Source organism: Erythrolamprus reginae, chromosome Z (genome assembly GCF_031021105.1).
Source record: "Erythrolamprus reginae isolate rEryReg1 chromosome Z, rEryReg1.hap1, whole genome shotgun sequence".
Taxonomy (NCBI): Eukaryota; Metazoa; Chordata; class Lepidosauria; order Squamata; family Dipsadidae; genus Erythrolamprus; species Erythrolamprus reginae.
Window position 1 is genome coordinate 91,890,942 of NC_091963.1, and position 14,715 is coordinate 91,905,656.

The 14,715-nt window shown below is 43.5% G+C and overlaps 1 protein-coding gene across 3 annotated transcripts in view; it reads right to left on the reverse strand.

Moving 5' to 3' along the window:
* Positions 1-12,214, reverse strand: part of UBA6 (ubiquitin like modifier activating enzyme 6) — a 135,865-nt gene extending 123,651 nt beyond the window's left edge. For 2 of the 3 annotated variants that reach the window (XM_070726958.1, XM_070726957.1), the window contains exon 1: positions 12,010-12,214. The gene's annotated coding sequence lies outside the window, so the exon portion shown is untranslated. The remainder of the gene's footprint in view (positions 1-12,009) is intronic. The other variant, XM_070726959.1, reaches the window with a different exon arrangement.
* Between the last annotated feature and the right edge of the window lie 2,501 nt (positions 12,215-14,715).

The window sequence follows — 14,715 nt, forward strand, 5'->3', positions numbered from 1 at the left end:
GGACTAATTAGTCAAGGTAGAAGTCAAACTATATGTCCTAGAAAGCCAACAAATAATAGTCTTACACTTTCTCCAGAGAGAATTATCAGCATATTCCAATTCACTTGGTAAATTTGTGGCAGTTTTGGCAAAAATCTCTAAAATTTTCAGGGATCACCCAGGGACTTAGCTCCTCCTATCATTCTGAAACAAATAGGGCCTGTGAATTGGGGGCTTAGAACAATACCTCAGATGCTACATTAACTACCAACAGGACTGGGTGGACCTCCTCCCTTTTGCTGAAGTGTTTATAATAACTTAGTACATAGTAGCACTGGATTCATTCCTTTCAAAGTAGCCACTGGGCAGGACTTTACATCTATTCCTGAGTAATCCCAGGCTACCCCTCAAATGGCATCTTAAAAAAAATGAATTTCACAACCACAAAACACCTGGCCTGTAATTAGAAAGGCTTTGGAGGAGACAAGGAAATCATATAAAAACAGGGTCTAAACCAGTGGTCGCGGTACCCTAGGGTGTGGTGGGAACACTAGGGGTGGGGGTGGTAAGAGGCAAGAGTGATGGCAGGGGGTCGCTAAGAGGGCCAGGAGATGGCAGGTGGTTCCCTATGCTTTTCCTGCCACTTTGCACTTCCGGCCCATCCACCCCACCCATGCCAACATCTTGCCTTTGCCTCACCAACGCCTTGCCTTTTCACTGCTCACTCACCCTGGCCCTTGCCTGCCTTAAGCGCTGAGCCCAATCAGTCTACCAGATAAACCTGCCTCCCTGTTCTTGGCGCCAGCCAAATGGCTGGCCTGCTCCCGCTGTCTCATGGAGCCTCTGCAAGGCTTGTGCCGTTGCATGCGTGAATATAATACCAATACAGCGGGGTCCTCCTGATGTTCGTGCATGCAACAGCACAAGCCTTGCAGAGCCCTGCTCCACAAGGCAGTGGAGGTGGTGTGAAGTCTCATAGAGACTCATTTCTCATTTCAGTACAACCACAATGACCATAAAAGGAGTTAAAAAACAGCATGTAACAGGGGTAATTGGGGGTGCATCCCCAGCAAGCCAAAAATCTATTGAAGATCTATTTACACTAGAGAAAGTAGGGAAAGCAGAAAATACAACATTGCTACAAACCATGAATTTAACATTAAATACGGTACAAGAAACAATGGTTAAATTACAAAAAATGATGATGCAGAACCATGCTGAGTTAAAATCTGATATCTTAAAATCAAATACTAGCATGGAATTGATGAGAGGGGATATCAAGAAACACGAAGATCAAATCAAAAGAGTAGAACTCAAGACAGAATGCAATGAGAAAAAAATAGAAAAAGTAGAACAAAAAACAAACAAATCTCATAAAGATCTTGAATATCAATTAATACATTTGAAAATGGACAGGGCATCGTACTTCCTAAGGTTCCAAAACATTATAGAAATAAGAGAGGAAGCTATAGAAGATTGCACAGAATTGGAAAAACCCACAAATACCTAAAGACAATGAGATCATCAAGAAAATATATGACAACGCAGAGATGGACAGATTGACAATGGAATTAAATAATCAAAAAGATTCGGACTACTATGAAATCTGGACAAAATGGTACCAATGGACAAAAAAAAAAGAAACTCAAACTAACATCGAAATAAAACATCAAGAAATTCAAAAACAATTAAAAGACAATGTTGATAGAAATGTATATATGATGCTGACTCACCTCTACATATGATTATGTATTGTTTTTAAAATGGAAAAAATCTAATAAATATTTTTTTTTAAAAAAGAAACTCATTTCTGGCAGGTGGGACATATTGGGCTGCCAGACATGCATTCTACCTGATTCTTGTAGCTCCATCACATTCCTTGGTGTGAGTGCTTTTCTTTTAAAACAGGCTGCCCTGGACACAAGAGCTCTGCCACTGCCACCTCCTTTGCTTGCCTCCCACCATTCCTTCGCTCTGCCGCTGCCTCTTCAGCTGTGCCTGTCATCGCTGCCTCCGTCCCTCACTTGGCTGCCACAGAAAGAGCGGCTCAAAGCCACGAAAGTGAGATTAAGTGAGAGGCGGGTGCACACACACACACACCATGGGACTAGCTTGGCTCCTCTGGGCTTTGCCTACAGCAATTTAAAAGGTGCTTCTGCCCACAAGGAAAAGGAGGCGAGCATCGATCCCTGTTTCCATGCTGTCTGGAGCACATCTTAAAACGCTGTCGTAGGCAGCCCAGAGCAGCCAAGCCAGTTCTTTGGGGTGTGCGCATAGCTGCCTCTCGATTGCTCTCTCTCACATGCGCATGGCATAGGGAAGAATCAGGACAGAAAGAAGCAGCTGAGTAAAGAGGGAATCCTCTCCCACAACAGTCAAAGAGCAGGAGTTAGGGGAAAGAAAAAAAAAGACTTTTGTTGCTTTTGCTTTGGCTGCATGTAAAGAAAGCAGCAGAAATATTTCTCTGCCCAAAACTCCGGCTCTTTGGCTTCCAAATCCAGCCAGGTCAGAGGCCATTCTGGATGAGCACTCTTTATCTGGTGGCTTCTGCCTCTCCTGATTCTCCCCCTTGCCTGACCATCTCGCGGTGGGAAGGACGAGACACGTGTCCTACCTGGGACTTGTAGCTTGGTCACATTCCTTAGCATTGTGTCCAAGGCAGCCTGTTCTAAAAGAAAAGTCTCGCAAGTTCAATCAAGCTTGATTTAACTCGTGAGACTTTTCTTTTAGAACGGGCTGTCCTGGACATAACACTGAGGAATGTGATGGAGCTACAGCCCTGTCCCACCTGACCGGTCACCCCCAAACTATGTCCCACTACAAGATGGGTGTCCTACCTAAGAACTACTCCATCGCTTTCCTCAGTCTTATGTCTAGGGCAGCTGGACACAACACCAAAGATATTATGTAGTGAATTATTTGGGAATACAGTGATCCCTCGAGTTTCGCGATCTTGATCTTCGCAAAACGCTATATCGCGATTTTAAAAAAAATATTAATTTTTTAAAAAAAACACTTCCGCGTTTGGCTTCGGGAGTCAGCTGGGAAGCGGCGCGGCTGTTTTAAAAGGTCGCAGCCAGCCTGGGGGGCTTCCCAGCACCCCCCCAAACCCCCAACCCGGGTTCGGGGGGTGCTGGGAAGCCCCCCAGGCCGGCTGCGACCTTTTAAAACAGCCGCGCCGCTTCCCAGCTGAGTCCTGAAGCCAAACGCGGAAGTTCGCCTTTGGTGTTTGGCTTCAGGACTCAGCTGGGAAGCGGCGCGGCTGTTTTAAAAGGTCGCAGCCGGCCTGGGGGGCTTCCCAGCACCCCCCCGAACCCAACCTGGGTCTTCCCGGCCGCCCACGCAAAGGGGAAACCCCGGCTCCTCGCTGATGCCCGCCCGCCAGCAAGATGGGGAAGACCCAGGGAAGGTTCCTTCGGCCGCCCAGCAGCTGATCTGCTCGGTAGGGCAGCAGCAGCGAGGAGCCGAATCGGGGTTTCCCCTTTGCGTGGGCGGCGGGGAACGCAAACTCCACCATCTACGCATGCGCGGCCATAGAAAAAAAGGGCGCGCATGCGCAGATGGTGTTTTTACTTCCGCAACCCTACATCGCGAAAAATCGATTATCGCGAGGGGGCTTGGAACGGAACCCTCGCGATAATAGAGGGATCACTGTACTATTTGTTTAAGCAACTGTATTTGTTAATGCTTTGATCACAGGGTTTCAGAATTAAAATTGATTCTCATGGGTTCACAAACTTTCATTATTGTAAATCACACAATGGAGGTAAATGAAGCTAAAGTTCAGTCATTTTGATCAATTTTTAAACCATTTATTTTCATGAGTCTGCATGGATATTGCTGAGTTGGCTGTAACAGCCAAACACTGTTTTAGTAATCTGCAGATTACTGATAATCAGTTACTGATTTTTTCACTATATCGGGAGGAACAGCAGAACGTATATTTCTTTCCTTCTTCCTTCCCTCCTTTTTTCTATCTGTCTGTCTGGCTGGCTGGCTGGCTGGCTGGCTTCCTTCCTTCCTTCCTTCCTTCCTTCTTACTACCTTTCTGTCTTCCTTTTTTTTTTTCATTTTCATTTTTTTCTTCCAACCTTCCCTTTCCTCAATCCTTTCTTTTTCTGTCTGTCTTCCTTCCTACCTACCATCTTTCTGTCTGTCTGTCTGTCTGTGTCTTTCTTCCTTTCTGTTTCTTTCCTCTTCCCTCTTTACTTTCTTTTTCTGCCTGTATTCCTTCCTTCCTACCATCTTTCTTTCTGCCTGTCTGTCTTTCTTCCTACCTTGGAACCCCTGCCCCGTTCTGCCCCACCCAACCTGTTACCCCCAAGCTGCACCCCACTGCGAGATGGGCATCTTACTGGAGCTTAACGGCTCAGTGTATCTATAGGCTGATCTCTTTAGGGAAAAAAGATTGCTAACCCTTCTTGTGAGGGCAAACAATTAACAATTTCTCGCAGCAAAATGTTTCTGTAGTTTGAAAAAATGTTTCCCTTTAAAAGACCAGCAGACAGACACAGTTTGGAGGTGACAGGTCAGGAGGGGTGGAACGGGGCTGTAAGGAAGGAAGAAAGAAAGATGGTAGGAAGGAAGACAGAAAGAAAGAAGATGGTTGGTAGGTAGGAAGGAAGACAGAAAGAAAAGGAAAGGAGGAAGGGAAGGAAGGGAAGAAGGGAAGGGAAAGGGAAAGGGGAAGGAAGGAAGGAAGGAAGGAAGGAAGGAAGGAAGGAAGGAAGGAAGGAAGGAAGGAAGGAAGGAAGACTTATGACCACAATTGAGCCTAACATTTTGGTTGCTAAGCAAGAGCGTTAAGTGAGTTTCACCCCATTTTACAAGTTAGCCACACCCACTCAGTCACCTGCCCACCTGAGGGGGTTGGTATGGGGGGCGATGAAGATGAGTTTGTAGCACCAAGGAGGCAGTGGACTGAAAAAGTTTAGGAACCACTACTTTAAATCAAAAGACTTTAAAATTGGGGACAAAGTTTATCTTTCCAGAAGATACCTGCAGTTTAGACAACCCTAGAATAACTGGGTCTAAAATATGTTGGCCATTTCTCGATAAAAAGAATTATTACCCTAGTAATTGTTGAACTGCCAAAAACCCTCACACTGTACATCCAGTGTTTCACTGCATCCTCCTAAAACCAGCAGTCACTTTTGCACTATTATTATATTACTATCCCAGTGCCGAAGAAACCCTCCATCAAGGAACTGAATGACTTCAGGCTTGTTGATTTAATATCTGTAATTATGAAGACTTTTGAAAAGCCAGTGCTGGCCCACCTGAAAACCATCTCAAAAGATCCTTCTGTTAAAATACGGAAGTTTGCAGACGATCCAACAGTGATTGGTCTCATTTGAGACAACAATGAATCTGCATACAGATGGGAGGTTGAACAACTAGCCTTGTGGTGCAATTAGAACTACGTTGAACTAAATATACTCAAAACTGTAGAAATGGTGGTAGATTTTAGGAGAAACCCTCCTATACTACCATCTCTTATAATATTAGACAACACAGTATCAAGTACTGTAGAGTCGTTCAGGTTTCTAGACTCTATCATATCTCAATACTTAAAATGGTCACCTAACATCAAAAACATCATCAAAAAAGCCCAACAAAGAATGTTCTATCTGCACCAATTCAGAAAATTCAAACTGCCCCAAGAGCTGCTGATTCAGTTCTACAGGAGAATGATTCTATCATCTACACCTCTATAACTGTCTGGTTTTGCTCTGTAACAAAACAAGATACAGATTTCAATAGATAATTAGAACTGCAGAAAAAACAATTGCTATCAACTTGCCTTCCACTGTATACTGTATAATCAAAAAGAGGACTGTGAAAGGGTAGCAGCGATTTGAAGTCAAAGATGTTTTGGATTCATGCATATATTGAGGGATAACCCAATATCTCATGGCGCAGAAGGACTTTCCTTCTTCCAAATTTCAATGGGTGGATTCAAAACACATCAAAGTTTCTAGATTAACAATATCCAAACAAACCTCATTGAACATTAACTAACTATGCATTTGTACTCCCCCCCCCCCCTTTTCCATTTTGTCTCTCCTCTGCAGGACTAATGCCTCTGAAAAGGGGAGCAGTATGTCAACTCTGCCATCTTCGGCTTGGTGCCCAGCTTGCAACCTTGCCATCAACTGTTAGAGAGAAAGGGAAGGAGAGCAAATGGGCAATAAACATATATGAGGTAGAGATAAGAAATAGAGAGGGGGGATAACAGTTTGACAAAACCACCTGTGCCAGTCTTCAGGATCATATAACTTGGGAAAGAGTGCTCCCAACATTACAGCAGTACTCAAAACCATCTATGAGGCTCACCATTGATGGGGGGGGGGGGGGATGGACAAGGGGGAGGGCTGCAAGAACTTTAGTTCTTGCTTACTTATACAGCAGCCACTAGTCCTTAGTAAAAGAACCAAATGGAGTTGAGTGAATTTCTTCCATAAGCAGCTAGCTGGGCCAGGTCTGACAGATACTTTTTTCAGCAGTAAAAGTTTCCTTTTCATTTGTCCATTTGAATGCAGACAAAATATAGCTGGAGCTTAATATACAATGTTTGAAATATGCCTTTCAAAAACATCCAATGAATTCAATCCCTCTTTCAGAAATGAGGTGACTTGGGAAGCCATGATTTGAGAAAACTTGTTAAATAAACAGATTATAAATATGAGGATTGGACAAATTATCTCCAAATCAAATCAAAATTTAAGGAAGATAAAAGACACTTCGGTTTCCAAAATTATAATGAGCTTAACAAGATCCTCCTGGGATCAAAGGTTAATATCATATCTAAAATTTACAGTTTACCGTATATACTCGAGTATAAGCCGAGTTTTTTAGCCCAAAAAATGGGCTGAAAAACACAGCCTCGGCTTATACTCGGGTCATTGACAAAGTCACCACACGAGGGCGCCATTGCTTGAGCCAGAGCGAGGAGGCACCAGCTTTTGTCCCCTCTGGCACGCCGTAGTTCCTCTCCCTGCCTCAAGCAAATGAGGCAGCCATTTGCTCCAACCGAGAGAGGGAAAAAGCAATGGTGAGTAACTATTCTTTGCTCTATCTGCATTACCCTTAGTCGGATTAAAAAGGCCCCCTGCTGTCAGGTTCTCCTCCCCCTCCTTTGAAAGGATTTAAACTGTTTAAAAAATGGTATTTTGTGGTAGTTGCTGTCCTTGCTTGGATAGGATCTAATAATGTGTTATGAGGCAGAGCTAGACAGGAATTCTTTTTCTATCTGTCTATTTTTCTATCTATCTATTTTTCTATCTATCTATTTTTCTATCTATCTATCTATCTATCTATCTGTATCTATTTCTATCTATCTATCTATCTATCTATTTTTCTATCTGTCTGTCTGTCTGTCTATCTATCTTTCTATCTATATCTATCTGTCTATCTATCTATCATCTATCTATCTATCTGTATCTATTTCTATCTATCTATTTTTCTATCTTTCTATCTATCTATTTTTCTATCTATCTATTTTTCTTTCTATCTATCTATCTATCTATCTATCTGTATCTATTTCTATCTATCTATCTATTTTTCTATCTGTCTGTGTGTCTGTCTATCTGTCTATCTATCTTTCTATCTATATCTATCTATCTATCTGTATCTATTTCTATCTATCTATCTATCTATCTATCTATCTATCTATTTTTCTGTCTGTCTGTCTATCTATCTATCTTTCTATCTATATCTATCTATCTATCTATCTATCTATCTATCTATCTATCTATCTATCTATCTATCTATCTATCTATCTGGTTTTCTATGCTGATAACCTCACAGCAGCTAATGCTGAAGCTCTTCTTTGGATACACTTATTTATTTGTTTGTTTGTTTGTTTATTTATTTAATTGGATTTGTATGCAATCCCTCTCCAAGGACTCAGGGTGGCTCACAGCATATATAAAAACAGAACAATAATGTAAATCCAATTAATGATGAGAAGGAATCCAGTTTTGAAGGATTTTAACTGTTAGGTTTTAGCTTTGTTCCTGATCGAGCTACTTTTTTTACTTTTTAATTTATTGTTAATATTGTTAATTTGTTTACCCTCTTTTAAATTTACAGAGCTAGTTTACTGGTTTTCTTTAAAATAAATATTCTAAAACATGTCTCAATTAATGTAATTTTATTGTTTTCCATTTTTATAAGTTACCAGTAGCCACTGCATTTTCTAACCTCGGCTTATACTCGGGTCAATACGTTTTCCCAGTTTTTGTGGCAAAAATTGGTGCCTCAGCTTATACTCGGGTCGGCTTATACTCGAGTATATACGGTACTTCTTAAATAACTAATGGTAGAGGAGCAAGTTAAACCATCAATGATAGCATGGACCCAAAATTTCGGTTACCCCATATACTTAAACAAATGGGAGAAACTCTGGTACTTAAACTATAAACTTACATTGGCAACTCCGTACAAAGAAAATCTTTATAAGATGGTTTACGGTTGGCAACTTCCCCCAGCATGTATAGCAAAGATGTTCCCCAATATCTCATCTCTTTGTTGGAAATGTAAAAAAACAACTGGAACGTACTATCATTGCTGGTGGACATGTCCAATAGCAAAAAAATACTGGAGGAAAATTAAACTATATCTAGAACAAATCACAAAACAAACCATTCACTTAAAACCTGAAATGTTCTTGCTAGGAATATGTAAACAAAAATTAAAAACAGAAGACAGATACTTAATTTTGCATATCCTGATCGCAGCCAGAATACTATATGCCCAATACTGGAAGGAAAATAATACCCCATCTATTTTACACCTCATAAATAAAATACATGAATGTGCAGAACTAACCAAAATGTCCTATGAACTGCAAGACAGAGACACATCAGACTTCTACTCAGCCTGGGATCGTTGGTATAATTGGCTGAAACATTACAAATATTCCAAATAAAAATTAATTAAAACTGACAAGTTCTCTTTCACCTTTCTTAGAAATATTTCAAAAGAGACAAATCTGAAATATTATATACAAGAGAAACTGCGAACCTATTGATAGATGGCTATCCAAAAACATTTAGGAACATTATAAACTAAAATGGCTAGAAATAATCTGAACTAAATCTTTAAAGTCGCAACTTAGCGGTCAGCAATATAGTTGACAAATCAATAGTAAAAATCTTTGGATGGTATCATTACAATTCTATAGAGTTTAAATTTGACTATGTAAGTTTCAAATATACGCAAAATAAGAATGAAAATGTAAACTAAATCTCAATTTATATATGCTATCCCTACTTAGTGATAAATTGATATATATCAATTTGATATATCCATGAAAATCACTTTTTATAGTCATAGCATTAAGTTTTTACTTTTGTGATGTGTACCACCTAGTTTACATTTTGGAAATGCTCATTTAAATGTTTTGTCATGTCTTATGTGTTATGTTTGTTTGTTTGTTTTCTTCTTTATAATCAATAAAATTTAAATTAAATAAATAAATAAACGTGAGGAGCAAATGAGAAGCTGTGACAATGAAGGAAACAAATCACCTTAGAAAAAAATAGAGGTAGTTCATTAATTATTTCCATAAATAAATGTTGATATGTTTATATGGTTATTTTATATGGTCTTAATTTATATTTCATCAACTTCAGTTTTATACTTTCTAAATCAGGAAGCCAAAAGCACATAGACAACTAATTTATATCAGCAACAGCACATCAAAGATTTATTGTATCTGTTCAAAGCCTCAACCTGGTAATGAACATACTGGTACCTCACATTTGATTCAAATTCTCTGGCACAAACAACAGACTTATGAGTCTCCGATGTCCACAACGTACATCTTATTGATTTTCTAGCAATATAACCTAAAATTTATATTGTGAATATTAAGTTTCTTTTTAATTAATGTTATAGCAATAAATAATACAATATTTGTACAGGAGTATAAACATACTACAGCGATCCCTCGATTTTCGTGATCTCAATCTTCGCGAAACGCTATATCGCGATTTTTCCACCCGATGACGTCACTCCTTTCCTTTCTCATCTTTCTTTCTCTCTCTCTTTCTCTATCTTGCTTCTTCCTCTCTCACACTCTCTTCCTCCCTCTCTCAACTCTTTCTTTCCTTCTCTCTCTTTCTCTATCTCTCCCCCTCTTGCTCTCGAGCGGCAAGCGAGCAGCCGGGCGGGCGGGTGACGGGCAAGCGGCAAGCGAGCGGCTGGGTGGGCGGGTGACGGACAAGTGGCAAGCGAGCAGCTGGGCGGGCGGGTGAACGGGCAAGCGGCAAGCGGCAAGCGAGCAGCCGGGCGGGCGGGTGAACGGGCAAGCGGCAAGCGAGCGGCCGGGCGGGTGACGGGCAAGCGATCTTGGGGTTTCCCCTTTGCCTGGGCGGCGGGAAGACCCAGGGAAGGTTCCTTCGGCCGCCCAGCAGCTGATCTGCTCCACAGCACGGCAGCAGCGAGGAGCCGAAGATGGGGTTTCCCTTTGCCTGGGCAACGGGGAAACCCCATCTTCGGCTCCTTGCTGCTGCCGCGCTGCGGAGCAGATCAGCTGCTGGGCGGCCGAAGGAACCTTCCCTGGGTGCCGCCCGGCACCCACGCAAACTCCACCATCTGCGCATGTGCGGCCATGAAAAAAAGGGCGTGCATGCGCAGATGGTGTTTTTACTTCCGCAACCCTACATCGCGAAAAATCGATTATCGCGAGGGGTCTTGGAACGGAACCCTCGCGATACTCGAGGGATCACTGTATATAAAGATAGCAAATGGACAAAGGATTCATAAATAGATATTCCTCCATTATTTGCTGATAACTCTTCTTAAGACTGAAATATTATTCAAGCTTTTATAAAGATGGAGGGATTGAAAAATGGGTTTTATATCCTTAATTACCAGCAATCTCTAAAAACATCATACATTAATATTATTCAAGAGACAATTCTGTATCTATTAACATTAACCTGCTTTAACTGCATTATATATTTTTGTTAGCTCCCTTTGCCCACTTTACTCCATTCAATGCTTTATTATTTCAACCATCACATCCAGAAGCCAAAGGCACATAGACAACTAATTTGCTATAAATGTTATTATCTTAATGCTTTTTAGATAAGTCCATTCTCTAATCCTATGCTGCTAATTTTGTTTAATTTAAAGACTTTTAAAGGTGAATCTCCTTTTAACCTAGGTTGTTTTATTTTGTCCCCCCCCCCCCCCTTTGTTATCTGGTCATCTCTATCCTTCCTTATGTTTCTTCTTTTTACTGTCTTTCTTGTTTCAAATAAATTGTTGGGGCTTGGTGGTACCTAAATCCAATATTACAATAATAAATTATTAGGCTAAATACTAGAAAGTTCATAGTACTGAGTATATGACAGTGATAATCTTCGGGAGTGCAGAAAAATAAATAAAATAGAATCATAAATCTTCACAGAATTTATCTGAACCTGCATAATCGAGCGATATCTTTCCACTGGAAGAATGGCATCACTCTGTAATAAGGATTTTCCTTTCAAAACCACGTGCATTGTTTCAATCTGAACAAGCGAAAGTCTGGAGTGCACGTGGGGTCAAAACTGTAAGGGAATGACAGTTAAGGTCAGCGCTACGGCGCACGCGTTAATCCGTACACGCTATGCCGATTACTGTCCAATATTCCCTATCTTGCACGATCCCTGCCTGTATATCGTTATGGGCGATACCGAGCACTAGGGCGTTTCTTTTCCTTTTCCTTTCCTTCGGGGGAGGGGGGGAGGGGGGGGGGAAAGGCCACCCAAGGCCTTAAATCCTGCGCCCTCCTAGGTATCTCTAGCGGGATTCCCCATCAGGTCTTGCGTGAGCACAAACGCAAGCCTGTACCCTTCATCCCGAGGGAGACACGGGGAAGGCGAGATGCAAGTTTCTGAAGCCAGCAGTATTTGAAACCAGCAGACATCAACTAAGGCCCGGAGAGCCGTCTGGCGGCCGGGCCTCTCTGGACTGCCTCACCCGAGATCGCGACGCAAAAGCAGCGATAGCTTCTTCCGCCTCTCATTTTCTCACCTGTTGTGCTCGCCCGCCTCGGCTTCCAACTGCCTCTTCTTCTTCACCGTGATTGCTTCGAAAGAATAGCCAGCACCCAGGCAACTGGCAGACACCTCAAAGAGCGGGGGAGCAAAAAACAGGAATTAGCTTCACGGAGCCGGCATAGGCGAGGGCGGGGAAAGACAGCGGCCCGCCTCTGCCCCGGATGGAAGTGGCCGAGCCCATCACATCGCGCCGGCCAATCCTGTTCTAGAGCGGGAAGCCTCTTCCCACCTCTAGCGAGCGCTTCCCCCCCACCCCGGTTAACTAGGGTGGGTCAACATCGCACACCTTAGCGACCACCAATCGGATAACAGGGTCGATTTCAATTATTTATATTCGGTCTATAGGGAATAGTGATGGTGTTATAGCAATCCCAACCTATTCTTTTTAGAAATATTCATGATACCGAGCACTTGCTCAGCAACTATTCCGATAATAGTTCGATTTTTTTCCCTCTATGCGAAATTTGGGGAAATGCTCTGAATGTAGACTCAAAATTTATCTAAACTCTATTTGAATATGATTCTATGATTCTTTATTAAGCTGCCCCTAAGATTTTTAATAATTTTTCTCGGAGATATATTGGTTTTTGTTGGCAATGTTTATTAATGTGGGGTAAACCCCGTTAGCAATAAATAAAGGGCTAGTCATACCGAAAGCCCTTCCCCAAATCTTAACCATTTTTCTTGGTCTTGTAAGTTTTTGTACTTTTATGCTGTAGAAGTGAATAGCTCACTGCTCTTCATATAAAGCATGGCATGGGTGAGCATAATTTGTCATGCAGAATGGGGTTCTGAGCCCTAAAAACTACCCTGTATTCTAGATCAGCGTTTCCCAACCGGTGTGCCGCGGCACACTAGTATGCCGCGAGACACGGCCAGGTGTGCCGCAAAGCTCCTAGGGAAGCTCCAGCTGGGCGGGGCGCTGCCGGCGCCCCTGCCTGAGTGTCGTCCTGTGGATGGTCTTGGGCTTCACAGTCGCTTCCTGGTTCCCTCTCCTCCCACCGCCTGTGTCTCCCGCCGTCGCCTCCCACCAAGCCGGCGGCCGTTGCCGTGGGTTCCTCGAGTGGGAGCTGCCGCTTCCCTCCAGCCAGCCCAGCCACGCTGCCGTAGAAAGCACAGAGGTTATTGCCACCGCTTCTGCCTCCACTCAGGGAGCCACCGTGGTCACCGCGCCTTTTCCTCTCGCTCAGCTCAACCACGATGGCTCCCTGAGTGGAGGCAGAAGCGGCGGCAATAACTTCTGCGCTTTCTATGGCAGCGTGGCTGGGCTGCCTGGAAGAAAGCGGCAGCTCCAGCCCGAGGAATGAGGCGCTGGCGGTAGACACAGGCGGTGGGAGGAGAGGGAACCAGGAAACAACCGTAAAGCCCAAGACCAGCCACAGGACGACCTTCAGCCAGGGGTGCCGGGACTGCGCGCAGCCATGGTGGGAGTAGCATGAGAAAGAGAGGGTTCCATCCCACGAGGAGACGCCCACCGAGCTGCAGGTCCCGCTGCCGTCGCCTTCTTTCCCTCCGCCTCTTTCTCCTCATGCAGCCTGAGCCCGCCTTTGCGAGTCCGCCCTGGCTTTCGCTTCGCCCCATGATTTCCCCGCAATTTCATCCAGGCCACCTCTTGCCTCCTTTTGAACTGCGGGAAAATCTGCGGGGGAAGCAAAAGCCAGGGTGGGAGAGAAGCGCGGGGGTGGGGAAGGAGGAGAGCCCCTCAGCGCTTCCCCTCCGCCAAGCTGCCTGCTTGTCCTCGCGCCTCGTTGCTACCTCCTGCCTTTTTCCAGGGGCCTTTGGAAGGTACCCAGGGAAGGGGGGGATTGGGGGTGGCTGCAGCGGCTTCTCGTCCTCCTCATCCAGCTGCTAACGCCTGCCCGGCCCCTCTTGCAGTCCCTTCACCGAGCGCTTTTGTCCCAGGCTGTCAGCGAAAGGGCTACAGGACAGGCGGGACAGGCATTCTTCTCACAGCTGAGGCAGGATTTGGAATGTCGGGTGTGTGTGCGTGCGGGCTCCGCATCCCCCTGCCACCCGGAACTTTTAAAATAAGAAAAACCTTCGCCGGCCTCCGCAGAGAAGAAAGGAAGGGAGAGAAAGAGAGACAGAGAGAGAGAGGCAGAGAGAGATAGAGAAAGAAAGAGAGACATAGCAAGAGAAAGAGAGACAGAGAGAGAGAAAGAGATAGCAAGGGAGAGAGAGAGAGAGAGAGAGAGAGAAAGAAAGAGAGAATGAAAGAGAGATAGCAAGAGAGACAGAGAAAGAGCAAGGGAGAGAGAAAGACATAGAGGGAGGGAAGGAGGGAGAGAGAAAGAGAGCAAAAAAGAGAGGAAGAAAGAAAGAGGGATGGAGAGAGAGAAAGAAGGGAAGGAAAGAAGAGAGAGAAAGAGTGTTCCCCAGGATTTTGAAAATATGAATAATGTGCCGCGGCTCAAAAAAGGTTGGGAAACACTGTTCTAGATAATAGCACTTAAAGAAATCCAAGCAAACCTTTCCACATCTCTAATACTTTAAATGCACTCTTATGTATGTATGTATGTATGTATGTATGTATGTATGTATGTATTTATTTATTTATTTATTTATTTATTTAGTGGTTTGATTTGATTTGTAAGCCACCCCTCTCAGAGGACTCGGGGCGGCTCACAACATATCAAAACAATAAACAATATACATATCTAAAAAAATCCAATTAATATAG